We start from the raw sequence: 16,030 nt of genomic DNA on the forward strand, positions 1-16,030 counted from the left end.
ACAGCTGAATAATCAGTCACATCAAGAGGCGGAGGGGAGGAGAGATCAGCACCGACGTAATAAAAAATTCTTTATTCAAAATTCATAAAAAAGATAATTCCAACCAAGTGCAGAATATATTTACGCTTGACGCGTTTCGGATAAAGTAGACTCCTTATATTGCTTATGAATAAGGAGTCTACTTTCTCTGAAACGCGTCAAGCGTAAATATATTCTGCACTTGGTTGGAATTACCTTTTTTTATGAATTTTGAATAAAGAATTTTTTTATTACGTCGGTGCTGGATCTTCTCTCCTCCCCTCCTCCCTGTAATGGTACAGATGCAGTCACCATGTGCTCTGTTGTGCACCATTTTCAGACTATGTCTGGGTGTCCGCTTCCAGTAGGCGTATATCCCCTAAAATGGTGTACAATAGAGCACATGGTGACTTCGTCTGCACCATTATAGTCAATGGCATTGTCGGCGCATATATCCAAATATCATTTTGCGGGATGTTGGGACGTAAGCCCCGATGGGAACACTGAATGAGGGACAAAACGCAGTGTGAAAGCATTCTGGCACTGATGCACCATGAACCTGCAGGACAGCTTGAATTTATTTGGAACTTGATTAGGGCTGCTTATCCACCATCTGGACTGTGATACAAATGAAGAAAATAGAAGAATACAAGGCACTCCCAAGAATGACTGCAACGTGTGTTTTATTTAATGTGCATAACAACAAAACGTTTTCGGTCCGTAGACCTTCCTCAGTAAGCACATTAGTGGACACATTCTATTGACAAAAGGCCTTGGAACTTGAAGCCCACCCAAACATTTATTAGCATCTGCACAGAGGAAATGCCACTTACTTCTTGTTGTGATACAAATGAGACAAGTATGAGTGTGTAACTGGATTAAAATAGGTATCCAGTCTTCAGAATAGGTGATTATGGAAGTCATGCTGTTCATGTGCTACAATCTTAGAGCGTTATGCCGTGATCATGATGAGTTAATTTTGTGCAAACAACATACCGGAGAACTTCGAAATGTTAGACTATAATCAATGTGCTGTAGTGGGAGAAAAGAAGGCGCAATAGGGTCTTACCCAGTTTACAGGGCGAAAGGTAAAAGAGCAATGCACTCACCTGGCTGGGTTGTGCCAGTCACAACCCCTTTGAAGACGTGGATGAGCGCTTAGGTGGTTCAGCAGCGGCCCCGTCACAGAGCAAAAATTATCAGAGTAAAAAACTGGAGAAAAACGGTTTTTTTGCCGCGCTAGGAAACCACGAGCATGAATATAATAAATTGTTCTTTTATTTAGATCATTCTAATGCGTTTCGGAGACTCATCTGCCTCCTTCCTCAGGGAAAAGAATCTTACAGACAATGAGGATTTATATACCCAATAGTTTTTTTTATATCTTTTTCCCCTTCCTTTGCCTCCCAAAAGGAATACAGACGAGTCCTTACGAAAATAAGATATTTATTTATGTATTTATTTATTTGTCAAGTATTCTGATTATATGTTTGCAGTGTGAAATAGGTCAAATTCTGTGAAGTCTATACCATGACACAGTCTTATTCCACGTGGCAATGAGTCATCACTCTGTAGAACATGGAGTGATGACGTCACGATTGGTTGCAGATTTTTTTCTGTACGTTGCTTCATAAGGGGAAATCCTCATTGTCTGTAAGATTCTTCTCCCTGAGGAAGGAGGCAGATGAGTCTCCGAAACGCGTTGGATGATCTAAATAAAAGAACAATTTATTATATTCATGCTCGTGGTTTCCTAGCGCGGCAAAAAACCCGTTTTTCTCCAGTTTTTTAGACTATAATCAATAGCAAACAAACCTTGCAAACAAACTTTGGGTTGTTATGTTGGTAATAAACAACCTTGAAGTACTGTGCTGTGGTCATAAAACTTAAGTGATCGTAAAACTTTAACTTTGTAAAAAAACAACATACTGCGCAGCTGCAAGAAACTGATGATCTGGCTAAAACATACTATGCAGCTTTGATGGAGGAAGATGTGAGAGCTGTGTATAAAAAAGGGAACCCTGTTCAGCGAGTTAGGGACATTCCAGAAGGTACAGTGGATGCACTTCTTCTGTGATGATAAGACCAGAGTATTTTCCTTCTCGCTGACACTGTGGTCCCTCAAGGGGGAAATTATGTTACAATACTTAGGTTATGTATTGATGCTTTATTTCTCTATATACTATGATTTATATTGATTGTAAGATTTACATTAATTGAATCAATAAATCAATAGAACAGGGTAATATTGTTGCTGCAATTCCATAATTGAACATTACCCTGATGCTATCTTAATAAATTGTTACATTATTGTTTTACCATAAAACTTTATTCAGTGTGCCTAATTTGTATATTAGTGAGTGCTACGTAAGTAAGGGCGTATCCACCCTGTCACTTTGACATGGTAAGAGACGGACTATCCTGCGTTGCAACCTTTCATCAATTTTTTTTCTGCTGTCCACTTCCAGGAAGATTGACTACAGTGTCATGGGTTGTAAATGTCTTGATTATGTTGTGCACCATGGACAAAGTAACATCAAAATCTCTGGAGATGGACTTGTAACTTTGAGATTGTTGATGATTTTGAACAATTTTGGTTCTCAAGTCTTCAGACAGTTCTCTTCTCCGCTTTCTGTTGTCCATGCTTACTGTGGCACACACAGACACACAATGCAAAGATTGAGTCAACGTGTCCCCTTTTTATCTGGTTTAGGGGTGATTTTCATATTTCCCACATCAGTTAATGCCACAGGTGTTATTGGATGAGAATTACACGCTTGCAACAAAGTTGTTTACCCACAATATTGAAAGGTTTTTTTGGAGTCCTTTGTGAAATTATGTGCAAATGACCTTTTTTCAGTTTTTTTTGTTCCAATAAGCATGTGTGTGACAAAACATATTTTTATCCTAAGCAAAGATGGAGCAGAAGCATCCCATGGTATCCACAGAGATGTCCAACATTGTTTCTCTGAGACCTTACTTAGGCTTGTCTAACTCCAATTTCCAGTGGGCCACGTGGACATGACGTGTCATCCTCCTCTCCAATAAAACTACAAGTGAGCACCATAAAATTAATCACATCCTTTTCTATAAAGGATATGAATAAGACCATAGAGTTGAGGTGGGTAGATAAGCTCTGGGTCCTACAGTCTTAGGCAGGTGGGTGTGCGATGTGCCCACACGCTGGAACTCCACATTACATATGTTGGCAAGGGTTTGTTAGCAGCAGAGGGCAGTAGTTGATTACCAGCTATAACCCCCCTGTCAGTATTCCTTTCAGGCTCTGCACATAAGAACTGACAAGTGGGCATGGATGTCTAACATCTGTGAGGTTCTACAAAAGTTTGAGGAAGCAACCAAGATGGTGAGCGGTGATGACGCCATAATTAGCCTATCCATCCCGTTTCTGTGTCTGCTCAAATGCTCACTGCTCTGAATTAAAGAGGAAGCTTTGCATGTGAGCCAGGTGGAGATGGAGAAACAAAGTACACAAGATGATACTACCCAACCCAGCCTCGTCTTCTCAGTGCGGATTGGGTAATAATGATGAAGGGGAGGCTGAGGAGGAGGAGGAACAAGCGATGGTTGCCAGTGCTATGGATGGTACTACCCACACCAGCTTCATCTTGTCTGTTCAGCGTGGATGACCCGAAGAAAAGGAGCGTGAGGAGGAGGAGATGGAAAGTCATCCTTTTGGTGGGGACAGTAAAGTCTTGCCCTTTGGGAGTCTGGCACACACAGCTAACTTTATGTTCCACTGTTCTTTCCCGTGTCCTCGCGTTATAGGCATTTTAGCCAACACATATTACTGGCAGGGCCGGATTATAGGCGGGGCAGGCGGGGCTGGAGCCCAGGGGCCCCCACCAAAAGAGCTTCTAAGGGGGCCCCCACCATACTTGGCACTAGGCACCTGTCAGCATTTTTTTTTCACACCCTCTCCCCCTCCGTAAAGACAGTCTAATAAATCAGCTGTGTTTTCGGAGGGGGGGGGCACCGCTATTTATTTGCATCTGCGTCTTTAAGACGCAAAAACAAACTGCGGGCACAGGATGCTGATTGACCTCGGAAGTACCAGCGGCCGCTTGAACTTCCGGGGTCAGAGGTGTGCTAATGCTCTCTGCTATGTGCTGCGGCCGTACCTAGAAGCAGGGGCACGGTGTGGTGGGCCGCTGTCTGCTGTCCCCGCTGCGCTCCTTACATGCCAGGCACACTAGCAGGAGCAGGAGGCAGCGCGCTGTGCCGGCTCTGCTGTGTGCCGGCTCTGCTGTGTGCCGGCTCTGCTGTGTGCCGGCTCTGCTGTGTGCCGGCATGTACACTGCAGAGGAGCGCAGCAGAGCCGATGACCGCAGCTTCCTGTTTCCGTTCCTATTCAAATGTATTTGCGTCTTTCAGACGTAAATACATTTGAACAGCGCGCCGGGACTGGGCCCCGCCCCCGACGTGCAGCAACGTGATGAGATCAGCACCTTGCTGACGTCATCACAGTGCTGCCGGTGCCACACTGGGGACATGAGGAAGCGAGCGCTCCATGAAGGAGCTGAAGAGACAGGTGTAATTAATGGGGATGAGTGAGGAGGGGCTGAGGACACAACGGGGAACATTTGTGAAGGAACACAGCTCTGTGACAGGCAGAGGAGGAGTACTGTATTCCGAGGGAGGGGGGGGAGGCAGGAGTGTGTAGGGATGGAGCAGTGTAATTTGTGTGTGTAGGGGGTGATGAGGGTTGTATTGTGTGTGGGGGGAGGGGTAATGGAGGGTGCATTGTATTGTGTGTGGAGGGAGGGGTAATGGAGGGTGCACTGTATTGTGTGTGGGGGGGAGGGGTAATGGAGGGTGTATTGTGTGTGGGGGGAGAGGTCATGAGGGGTGCAGTGTTTGTGTGTGGGGAGAGGTAATGAGGGGTGCATTGTATTGTGTGTGTGTGTGTGTGTGGGGAGAGGGGTAATGGGGGGTGCATTGTATTGTGTGTGGGGAGAGGGGTAATGGGGGGTGCATTGTATTGTGTGTGGGGAGAGGGGTAATGGGGGGTGCATTGTATTGTGTGTGGGGAGAGGGGTAATGGGGGATGCATTGTATTGTGTGTGGGGAGAGGGGTAATGGGGGGTGCATTGTATTGTGTGTGAGGAGAGGGGTAATGGGGGGTGCATTGTATTGTGTGTGGGGAGAGGGGTAATGGGGGGTGCATTGTATTGTGTGTGGGGAGAGGGGTAATGGGGGGTGCATTGTATTGTGTGTGAGGAGAGGGGTAATGGGGGGTGCATTGTATTGTGTGTGAGGAGAGGGGTAATGGGGGGTGCATTGTATTGTGTGTGAGGAGAGGGGTAATGGGGGGTGCATTGTATTGTGTGTGGGGAGAGGGGTAATGGGGGGTGCATTGTATTGTGTGTGGGGAGAGGGGTAATGGGGGCTGCATTGTATTGTGTGTGGGGAGAGGGGTAATGGGGGGTGCATTGTATTGTGTGGGGAGAGGGGTAATGGGGGGTGCATTGTATTGTGTGTGGGGAGAGGGGTAATGTGAAGTGCATTGTATTGTGTGTGGGGAGAGGGGTAATGGGGGGTGCATTGTATTGTGTGTGGGGAGAGGGGTAATGGGGGTGCATTGTATTGTGTGTGAGGAGAGGGGTAATGGGGGGTGCATTGTATTGTGTGTGAGGAGAGGGGTAATGGGGGGTGCATTGTATTGTGTGTGGGGAGAGGGGTAATGGGGGGTGCATTGTATTGTGTGTGAGGAGAGGGGTAATGGGGGTGCATTGTATTGTGTGTGTGTGTGTGTGTGTGTGTAGGGGGAGGGGTAATGGGGGGTGTATTGTGTGTGTGTGTGTGTGGGGAGGGGTAATGGGGGGTGCATTGTATTGTGTGAGGGGAGGGGTAATGGGGGGTGCATTGTATTGTGTGGGGGGAGGGGTAATGGGGGGTGCATTGTATTGTGTGTGTGTGTAGGGGTAATGGGGGGTACATTGTATTGTGTGTGCGTGTGTGTGTAGGGGTAATGGGGGGTGCATTGTATTGTGTGTGCGTAGGGGTAATGGGGGGTGCATTGTATTGTGTGTGGGGAGAGGGGTAATGGGGGGTGCATTGTATTGTGTGTGAGGAGAGGGGTAATGGGGGGTGCATTGTATTGTGTGTGGGGGGAGGGGTAATGTGTGTGGGGGGAGGGGTAATGGGGGTGCATTGTATTGTGTGTGTGTGTGTGTGTGTGTAGGGGGAGGGGTAATGGGGGGTGCATTGTATTGTGTGTGTGTGTGTGGGGAGGGGTAATGGGGGGTGCATTGTATTGTGTGTGGGGAGGGGTAATGGAGGGTGCATTGTATTGTGTGTGGGGAGGGGTAATGGGGGGTGCATTGTATTGTGTGTGGGGAGGGGTAATGGGGGGTGCATTGTATTGTGTGTGTGTGTGTGGGGAGGGGTAATGGGGGGTGCATTGTATTGTGTGTGTGTGTGTGTGTCTGTAGGGGGTGATGGGGGGTGCATTGTATTGTGTGTGTGTGTCTGTAGGGGGTGATGGGGGGTGCATTGTAGTGTGTGTGTGTTTGTGTGTGTGTGTGTGTGTGTGTGTCAGAGATGTGTGTGTAAGAAGCAGTACTGTGTGTATATATGAATTAGAGCAGTCTGTGCGCCCCCCCCCCCAGAACTATATGGGTTCCCCAGAGCGCTGTCACCCATCGCAGTGATGAGTACACCACCAGAGCTGTTTGCCACTCCAGTAACGTCTATGCCCCCTGCCCCTCCTGTAATGTATATATCGTAGCCCCCAGCCCCTCCTGTGATGTATATACAGCAGTGCTGTCAGTGTGCAGTCATGTGTGTTAGTGACAGCCATCGTGAAACAGCCACATGTCCTGAAGGAGCTAGACGGAAACAAGCAGGAGAGGTGAGTGAGGCTGCTGGCGACTTTCCCATATTAATACCTGTAAGGGCTCATGCGCACGTAACTGCTGAATATTCTGCAGCGATGTGACAGCACATGTGCGCGTCAAATCGCTGCAGAAACACTGCATAATGGATGCAGTTTTTCTGTACAAAAAAAGCCGATTTCATGCGCTCTGGCTGCTGCCCCCACCATAGACAGAGCGGGAGCTGCATCCATAGCGCACGGAATAATTGACATGCTCATTTTATGAATGCACGGATTTGGGTCAACATTTTAGCACCCAAATCGCTGCGTTCATAAAAGCAATGGGTGCACGTATCATGCACAATCTACATAGATTGTATAGGGGACGCAGGACGCATGCATTTACACTGCAGTGCTATACGCAGCGTAAATGCATGTAATTACGCAACGTGCGCACGAGCCCTAATGCGTCTGTGTTTGCATGTATGTCAGTGTATATAACTGTGCATATATTTGTCTGTTTATATGTATTTTTCTGAATTTGTCTTCAAATATGTATATACGCATGCCTGTATGTGTATGTGCGTGTCTGTGTGTGGATGGGGCCCACTGAGACTCACCCGGAGGCCACAAAAACCTGGAGCTGGCCCTGGCTGCCTTAACATTGGGATCAATAAAAAATATGTGACAAAAGCGGGCTTTACACGCTACAATATATCTAACGATGTCTCGGCGGGGTCACGTCGTAAGTGACGCACATCCGGCATAGTTAGTGATATTGTAGTGTGTGACAGCTACGTGCGACCCTGATTGTGCGTTAAAACGTTGATTGCATACACGTCGTTCATTTTCTAAAAATAGAACGTCTCTTTGTTCATCGTTCTTGAGGCAGCACACATCGCTCCATGTGACACCCCGGGAACGATGAACTGCAGCTTACCTGCGTCCCGCCGGCAATGCGGAAGGAAGGAGGTGGGCGGGATGTTTACGTCCCGCTCATCTCCGCCCCTCCGCTTCTATTGGCCGGCCGCTGTGTGACGTCCCTTTCACTTCAGGAAGTGGATGTTCGCCGCCCACAGCGAGGTCATTTGGAAGGTAAGTACATGTGACGGGGGTTAATAGTTTGTGCGACACGGGCAACAAATTGCCTGTTCCGCACATACGATGGGGGCGTGTGCGATCGCATACGAGATCGAAATGTGTAAAGCAGCCTTAACTCTACTTTCTGTGTGTAAGTGGACAGCTGTGATTTATCCTGGACTGTATCTGTATTGTAGTGCTGTAAATCTGAATGTGGCAGAACAGGATAAGATAAATGTTCATTGGATTTATATCTAAATGCTACGGTTCGTGCTCTACTGTTATGGCTAAAAATGTTAACGTTATGGGGCCCCCACCAGATTTTCTGCCCAGGGGCCCCCACCAACCTTAATCTGGCCCTGATTACTGGTTGTGCACCGTCTTTGACTCATGCTACAAGGAGAATTTTCCTTCTGTCCTTCCTGCAGAAAAGAGAGGCTATTAAAATGGTGCAACACCAGAAGGCCCTAGTTAAATTAGTCAAAAACATTCCATCTGACAACACAGGTGGTAGAGGTCATAGTTCCTTGGACAACCAGTGAGTAGAGACGAGGGAGACACACATCAGGTCCAACAAAGGCAGGGGAACACTACCAAAGATCTGGGACAGTTTCATTAGACCTTCACAGCACCCAGGCCCTGATGCAAAGGGTACTTTGACAAAAAGGGAGAAGTTTTGGAAGATGGTGAAGTAGTACCTAACTGACCATACCAGCATCCTTTGTGGTTCATCTATGCCTTACACAACTATAGGAAGAGCCCGGACTGCTGACCCGAAGGGGCTTAAGGGAGGGCTACATGACTAGGAGGGATGCCAGGCCATAGGGTTAATAAGGGGTTAATGGAGAAAGTCAGTTTGGGCGCGAAATTTGGGGGTGGTGCTAAGGGGCAGTTAGGATCAGGGGTCAGTGTGATTGGTCAGGGGGTGGTGGCTATAGGGGGTCGTATATAGGGCAGGTCAGAGGGGGGTGGGCCATTCCTACCTGGACGTGACTGGAATCGTTGTGGCTGGATCCCGAAGATGGAGGACTTCATGGCACAGATGAAGAGGATGGCGGAGCAGCGTGGACAGCGTTGGATGGACGAGCAGCTCCAGCGATGGTCCGGCGTCGGCGAGGAAGATGGGACCCCCCTGCCTCCGAAGCGGCAGCGAAGAACTCGGCCCCCAGAGCGCCTCAGCCCGGAGATGACGCCGAGGAGCCGGCGGCGGAGACGGAGCCCGAGTGGATGTGCGGCGGTGGATCCGGGAGCCGGGACGTCGCGAGGCCCCGGCCGGAAGTCGGGCCGCGGGCGCCAAGGCAACGGGGCGGTGAGCGACACGGCCGGCCTCCCCTCCTCTTCCGGGTCGCGGCGCACGGCAGTGACGCGCGCGTCGCGGCCGCGTGACCCGGCGCGGTCACCTGACCCGGCGCGGTCACCTGACCCGGCGCGGTCACCTGACCCGGCGCGGTCACGGGGCCCGCTGCGCTCGCGTGACCCGGCGTCCCCCTGTGCTCCGGCGGCCTCACCTGACCGAGCGCGCTCACCTGACCCGCCGCGGTCACGTGGGGCGGCGCGGTCACGTGGGGCGGCGCGATCACGTGGGGCAGCGCGGTCACGTGGGGCGGCGATGTCACCTGACCGGGCGCTGTCACCTGACCGTGCGCGGTCATGTGACCCCGCGTACTTACCCGTCCCGCCGCGTCCTCGCGATCCGGCAGGCTCGCCTGACCCGGTGCGGTCACCTGACCCGCCGCGGTCACGTGGGCCGGCGCGGTCGCGTGGGTCGGCGGGGTCGCGTGGGTTGGCGGGGTCGTATGAGCCAGCGGGGTCATGGGGGCCAGCTGGGTTGCGTGGGCCAGCGGGATCGCGGGGCGCAGATGAGGCCACAGTGGCGGCGGCGGCAAGGTTTAGGAGCAGAGCGGGGCCCATGCAGGAGCATGGGGTCCCAGTGGCGGCGGGGGAGTCCGTACGGAGACGGCCCGGATCAGCGGGGCCCGGCCTGGGATCGCAGCGGAGGGACAACGATGGGACGGCGTCGGGATCAGCCGGAGCACGCGGGGATGCCGGACGGCATGCCCCAGGCGGCGTTTATGTGGCGGAGCCAGCGTCTGGATCGTCGCGGAGGATGGATGGTGCTGCGGGCGGACGGGGCCTAAGGTCGAGTCTGCCGGACGGCGGGCTCCCTGGGCCTGGGTCCAGTGAGGACGAGGAGGCAACCCTGGAGGAGGACGTCGCGGAGGACGGCAACGGGGACCAGATCGTGGAGGTCGGCGAGGCGGCTGGAGTGCGACGCGGAGAACATGTGACGGCTGTTTCGGGATCTTCTCGGAGTCAGCCTGGTAAGACCACGGTTTCTTCTATTTCTCGTGCACCTGGTTTGGCTATGGATGGTGTGTCTGGTGATACGGATGGCGTGCAGGGCGTGAATGTGGTTGGTGGTACGGGTGGTTTACTTGGTGGCCCGAGTGGCGGGTGGGTCGTGAATGTGGTGACGGGTGACGGCAGTGTGGCATCCGAGTTGTTGAGGTTGGTTAGGGGTTTGTTTGCCCCTGTGGGGGGCCCTAGCTTGGTGTGGCAGGGAGCGATGGGGCAGGAGGTTGCGACTCCTGCGGTTGGAGGGGTTGCTAGTGGCAATGCGGTTGGTGAGCCGGTGGTGGCGGCTCCCGCGGCCCCAGCTGCGGCTCCCGCTGCCGCAGCTGCGGCTGCAGTGGACATTGTTCGATTGGATGACAAGGCGAGAGGGGAAGTGTATGTTTGCTTTGATGGCCCGTTGGGGGCGCATCTGAAGCAGGAGACCAGGGAAAAAATATGGAAGGATGAATATGTCGAAATATTCTCATTGCTTCCGTTGGAAAAGTTTAATCTGGATCGGGTTAAACCGGATGAGAGCAAAAAGGACGAGGAAGAACGGCGGCGTTATCGCCTTATTCCCCGCACTTTTCAGAACTGGTTGCAGGCCTTTGTGATACTGGCCGGTGTGGTGGGGGAAAAGGCTCCGGATAACTGTACAGCGCTTTTCTGTTATCTGGATTCTATCTGTGAGGCGTATAGGACCTATGGGGGGACTGCTTGGCTAAGATATGACGAGCAGTTTCGCCAGAGGAAGGCGGTCAGACCCAGTTTACGGTGGGACCACAAAGAAATTAGTCTATGGATGCGGCTGATGGCTGCGCCGAAGTCGGCATCACAGTCCTTTCCAGGGGGCACCGGCGGGGGATCATTTGGCACCTCGTCGGGGCCCAAAAAGGGCGTTTGCTGGCAGTTTAATGAGAAGGAATGCCGGTTTGGGTCTTCCTGCCGGTTCAAGCACGAGTGTTCGGGCTGTGGTGGCGCCCACAGTCACCTTAAGTGCTTCCGGAAGGGAAAAGGAAAGGCCGCGGAGTCTTCGTCAAAAAGGGAGGACCCCGGTGAGGGTAGATCGGATGGCGCCGTTTCTAAGTAGATACCCGGACCGGGGATCGGCGGAATTGTTGAGTGACGGTTTTAGTTTTGGTTTCAAGATACCGTCAGTGGTTAAGACGGGAGAGATTCGTTTAAAAAATTTGCAGTCGACGCGCCTACATGGTGAGGTTGTTGCGGATAAGTTACGGAAGGAGGTGGAGCTAGGACGGATGGCGGGGCCTTTTGATGCCCCTCCATTGCCGGACTTGGTTGTGTCCCCGTTGGGGTTGGTCCCAAAAAAGGAACCTAACAAGTTCCGGCTCATCCACCATTTGTCCTATCCTACTGGCCGGTCGGTGAACGATGGTATTGATCCTGAGCTGGTTTCGGTTTCGTATGTCCGTTTTGATAAGGCTGTGGAATGGTTAAGGAAGTTGGGCTGTGGTTCGCTGTTGGCGAAAACAGATATAGAAGCGGCCTTCCGCCTGTTGCCGGTGCACCCGGACAGTTTTCACCTGTTGGGGTGTTGGTGGGAGGACAAGTTTTATGTAGATTGTTGTTTGCCTATGGGCTGTTCAATTTCCTGTTCTTATTTTGAGAAGTTTAGTTGTTTCTTGGAATGGGTAATTAAGGAGGAGGCGGGTCTAGATTCAGTGTTGCATTACTTGGACGACTTCTTGTGCATGGGGCCTGCGGGATCCTCGCAGTGTTCCCTTTTGCTTCGGACAGTGGAGCAGGTTGCTCGCCGGTTTGGCGTTCCGTTGGCGCCGGAGAAGACGGAGGGTCCGGTTACGGTTTTGAAATTCCTGGGTATCGAGCTGGATACGGTTGCCATGGAGTGCCGCTTGCCGGAGGACAAGCTGGTGGATTTGAGGCGTTGTGTTCAAGGGGCCATTGAGGCCAAGAAGATTCGTTTACGGGACTTGCAGTCCCTGTTGGGGAAGTTGAATTTTGCGTGTAGAATATTGCCGATGGGGAGAGTTTTTTCCCGTCGCTTGGCTCAAGCCACCACCGGTGTGTTGCACCCTTTGCATTTTGTGCGTTTGAAGGTGGAGCATAAGGCGGACCTGAGAGTGTGGTCCCGTTTTTTGCAGCTGTACAATGGACGGTCATTGTGGCTTCGTGAGGTGGTGTCAAATGAGGAGTTGGTGCTGTATACGGACGCGGCGGGATCCAGTGGATTTGGCGCATATTTTGGGGGGAGATGGTGTGTCGGCAGGTGGCCGGATTCGTGGCGGGTTTGCGGTCTGACTAGGAATTTGGCCCTGTTGGAACTTTTCCCTATTGTCGTGGCCTTAGAGGTTTGGGGACAGGATTTGAAAGACAGGAAGGTGCGTTTCATGTGTGACAACCTGGGGGTGGTTCAGTGTGTTAACAAGTTGACAGCTGATTCCCCCCCGGTGGTGGACCTCTTGCGTCACTTGGTGCTGAAATGTCTGGAGTTGAACTTGTGGGTCTGCGCTGTACATGTGCCGGGGGTGCTGAATTCTGTGGCTGATGCTTTATCTCGCTTCCAGTGGGACCGCTTTCGAATGCTGGCGCCGGACGCGGAGCAGCAGGAGACCGTATGGCCCGTCTGGTTGTGGGACCTGGTTTGCAGCCGGCCTGGGAATTGATCCGACATTCGGTGGCACCCAGTACGTGGCGCAGCTATAATTCAGCGTGGGACCGTTGGCTCGAGTTGGTTGATGAGGTGGGAGGTCATGTATCTGAAGGTGACAGAGTTTATTTAGTTTTGTTTATGTTGGGCAGGGCTAAGGAAGAAGGCCTTTCGTGGTCGGCCGTGGCGGGCAGGTTAGCGGGCATTTCCTTCTTTTTCAAGTTATTGGGCTGGAAGGACGTTACGAAGGATTTCTGGGTGCGCCAGGTGATGAAGGGTTACCGGAGGGCAGGGGCGCGCCGAGACCTTCGGCGCCCGGTATCTTTTGAGCTGCTGGGCAAGCTGTTGTCGGTGTTGCCTCGGGTGTGCTGTTCGGAGTATGAATGCCAGTTGTTCGGGACCGCTTTTGTTTTGGCCTTCTTTGGGGCGTTTAGAATTAGTGAACTGGTGAGCAGAAACACGAGGAGTCACGGAGGTTTGTTGCTGGAGGACGTGGAATGCGGTATGGATGTGGTGCGGTGTTGCTTGAGACGGTCAAAGACGGACCAGCTGGGTAGAGGTCGGATGGTGGAACTATGGGGTGTACCTGGTTTAGCGGAGTGCCCTGTCAGATGGCTGTCGGCGTTTTTAGAGGTGAGGGGAGCTCGCCCGGGGTCCCTTTTGTCCCACCAGGACGGGTCAGCCTTGTCGAGTTACCAATTTGTCTGCATCTTTCGGAGGTGCCTGCAGTGTTGCGGTCTCAACGAGGCTGAGTTCGCGTCGCACTCCTTTCGGATTGGGGCTGCGACTCAGGCGGCTCGTTGGGGTCTGGGCGCGCAGGCTCTCCGTAAGATTGGACGATGGGACTCGGCCAGGTTTCGATCTTACGTCCGGCCGAACTTGTTGTGAGCTATGGGTGGGGAGGGGGGGGGGGGGTCGGGGGCTGTATTGGTTTGGTAATCATTACCCATTTTCTTCCTTGTGCCCCCCCCCCCTCCCCCCCCCTCCCCCTCTCCCCTGTTGTGTTGTCACCTTTTGTTTTGTAGGTTTCCCATTGTTGGTGTGGGTGCTCGGCCACTCATACGTGTATTGGGGGGCGTTCCGTGCGGGAATACGACCGGACGGCCGCCAGTTGGGGGTTCCCAGAGAAAAGGCTACTGTGCGATGGATCGGGGTCAGGGGCATGCTGTGGAGTGAGGTGTTGCCTACCTGGCGCCACCATTCGCAGCTGGACAGAGCACCGGACGTGGTAGTACTACACGCGGGTGGGAATGACCTGGGTCTCCGGGCTTCCAGGGACTTGATACAAGACATAAAATGTGACTGCCTGCGGCTCCTGTCTTCCCACCCGGGTCTAGTAATTGTCTGGTCGGATATGGTTGCGCGGCTGGCATGGCGGCACGCCAGGTCGGTGGAGGCAGTAAACAGGGCGCGAAGTAAAGTGAATCGGGAGATTGGGCGGTTCATTTCCCGGGTTGGGGGTGTCTCGGTTCGGCACCCGGAGCTGGAAGCGGCGTCCGCCGACTTGTTGCGCCGGGACGGGGTCCATTTAAATTCGGTGGGAAATGATATTTGGGCCTTAGGGCTGATGGAGGGGCTTGAGAAGGCTTTGTTGGTGTGGGAGGACTCGCGCGCACAAGGGGTCATGCGAGCTCGCGGTGGCGGAAAGGAGGGGGGTGTCTGAAGGTGGGGGTTTGCACAGAGGAGAGGACGGAACCCAGTGCCGGAGCGGGTTACCTCTAGCGGTGCAATTGTTTGGTAAACGGGTCCTTGCTGGGTTGAGTCTCAGCGGGACGTAGTGGGGGCAACATCTGGCTTGGGCTCTCGAGTCGGTGTGTTGCGGCTGAGGGTCAGGAGACAGGCTGATGTTGCAAAGAACATTTTGGTTAACCTTCAGGTACCCCCCCCTTCCTTTTCGGGTTCTTCAATGAAGAGTTGTATTGTTACATGGCTGATGTTTATGTCATGAATAAATGGGGCTGCTGTGGCCTTTATATTCCAACGTCACACAGTGTTTGTGTTTATTTTAGATAAGAACCCTAGGGGGTAGGGTGTTGTTGGGGAAGGTCACAGGCCTTCAGTCAGACATTCCGGAGTCAAGGAAGAGCCCGGACTGCTGACCCGAAGGGGCTTAAGGGAGGGCTACATGACTAGGAGGGATGCCAGGCCATAGGGTTAATAAGGGGTTAATGGAGAAAGTCAGTTTGGGCGCGAAATTTGGGGGTGGTGCTAAGGGGCAGTTAGGATCAGGGGTCAGTGTGATTGGTCAGGGGGTGGTGGCTATAGGGGGTCGTATATAGGGCAGGTCAGAGGGGGGTGGGCCATTCCTACCTGGACGTGACTGGAATCGTTCCCGCCCGCCCGCCCTAATTGTGGATTCGACATCGATGAAGAAAAGAAGGAAGATCGTATTTGTCGCAGCGGCAGAAAGGAGGGGGGTGTCTGAAGGTGGGGGTTTGAACAGAGGAGAGGACGGAACCCAGTGCCGGAGCGGGTTACCTCTAGCGGTGCAATTGTTTGGTAAACGGGTCCTTGCTGGGTTGAGTCTCAGCGGGACGTAGTGGGGGCAACATCTGGCTTGGGCTCTCGAGTCGGTGTGTTGCGGCTGAGGGTCAGGAGACAGGCTGATGTTGCAAAGAACATTTTGGTTAACCTTCAGGTACCCCCCCCTTCCTTTTCGGGTTCTTCAATGAAGAGTTGTATTGTTACATGGCTGATGTTTATGTCATGAATAAATGGGGCTGCTGTGGCCTTTATATTCCAACGTCACACAGTGTTTGTGTTTATTTTAGATAAGAACCCTAGGGGGTAGGGTGTTGTTGGGGAAGGTCACAGGCCTTCAGTCAGACATTCCGGAGTCATGGGTATACAAGCTGAACATGTGGCATGACCTGTCCTTCTACGCCTTGGAGGTGCTGGCTTGCCCTGCTGCTAATGTTTTGTCTGAGTGGGTTTTTATTGCACACGGAGGCATAATAACTGATAAGCGCATCCACCTCTAAACTGAAAATGCTTAATAGGCTGACTCTTAAGCGGGCTTTACACGCTGCGACATCGCTAGCGATGTCGCGAGCGATAGCACCCGCCCATGTCGGTGACGCGTTACGGGGTGATCGCTGCCGTAGCGAACAATATCGCTACAGCAGCGTCATGCG

The sequence above is a fragment of the Anomaloglossus baeobatrachus genome, chromosome 4 (genome assembly GCF_048569485.1).
Source record: "Anomaloglossus baeobatrachus isolate aAnoBae1 chromosome 4, aAnoBae1.hap1, whole genome shotgun sequence".
In the NCBI taxonomy this organism is placed as follows: domain Eukaryota; kingdom Metazoa; phylum Chordata; class Amphibia; order Anura; family Aromobatidae; genus Anomaloglossus; species Anomaloglossus baeobatrachus.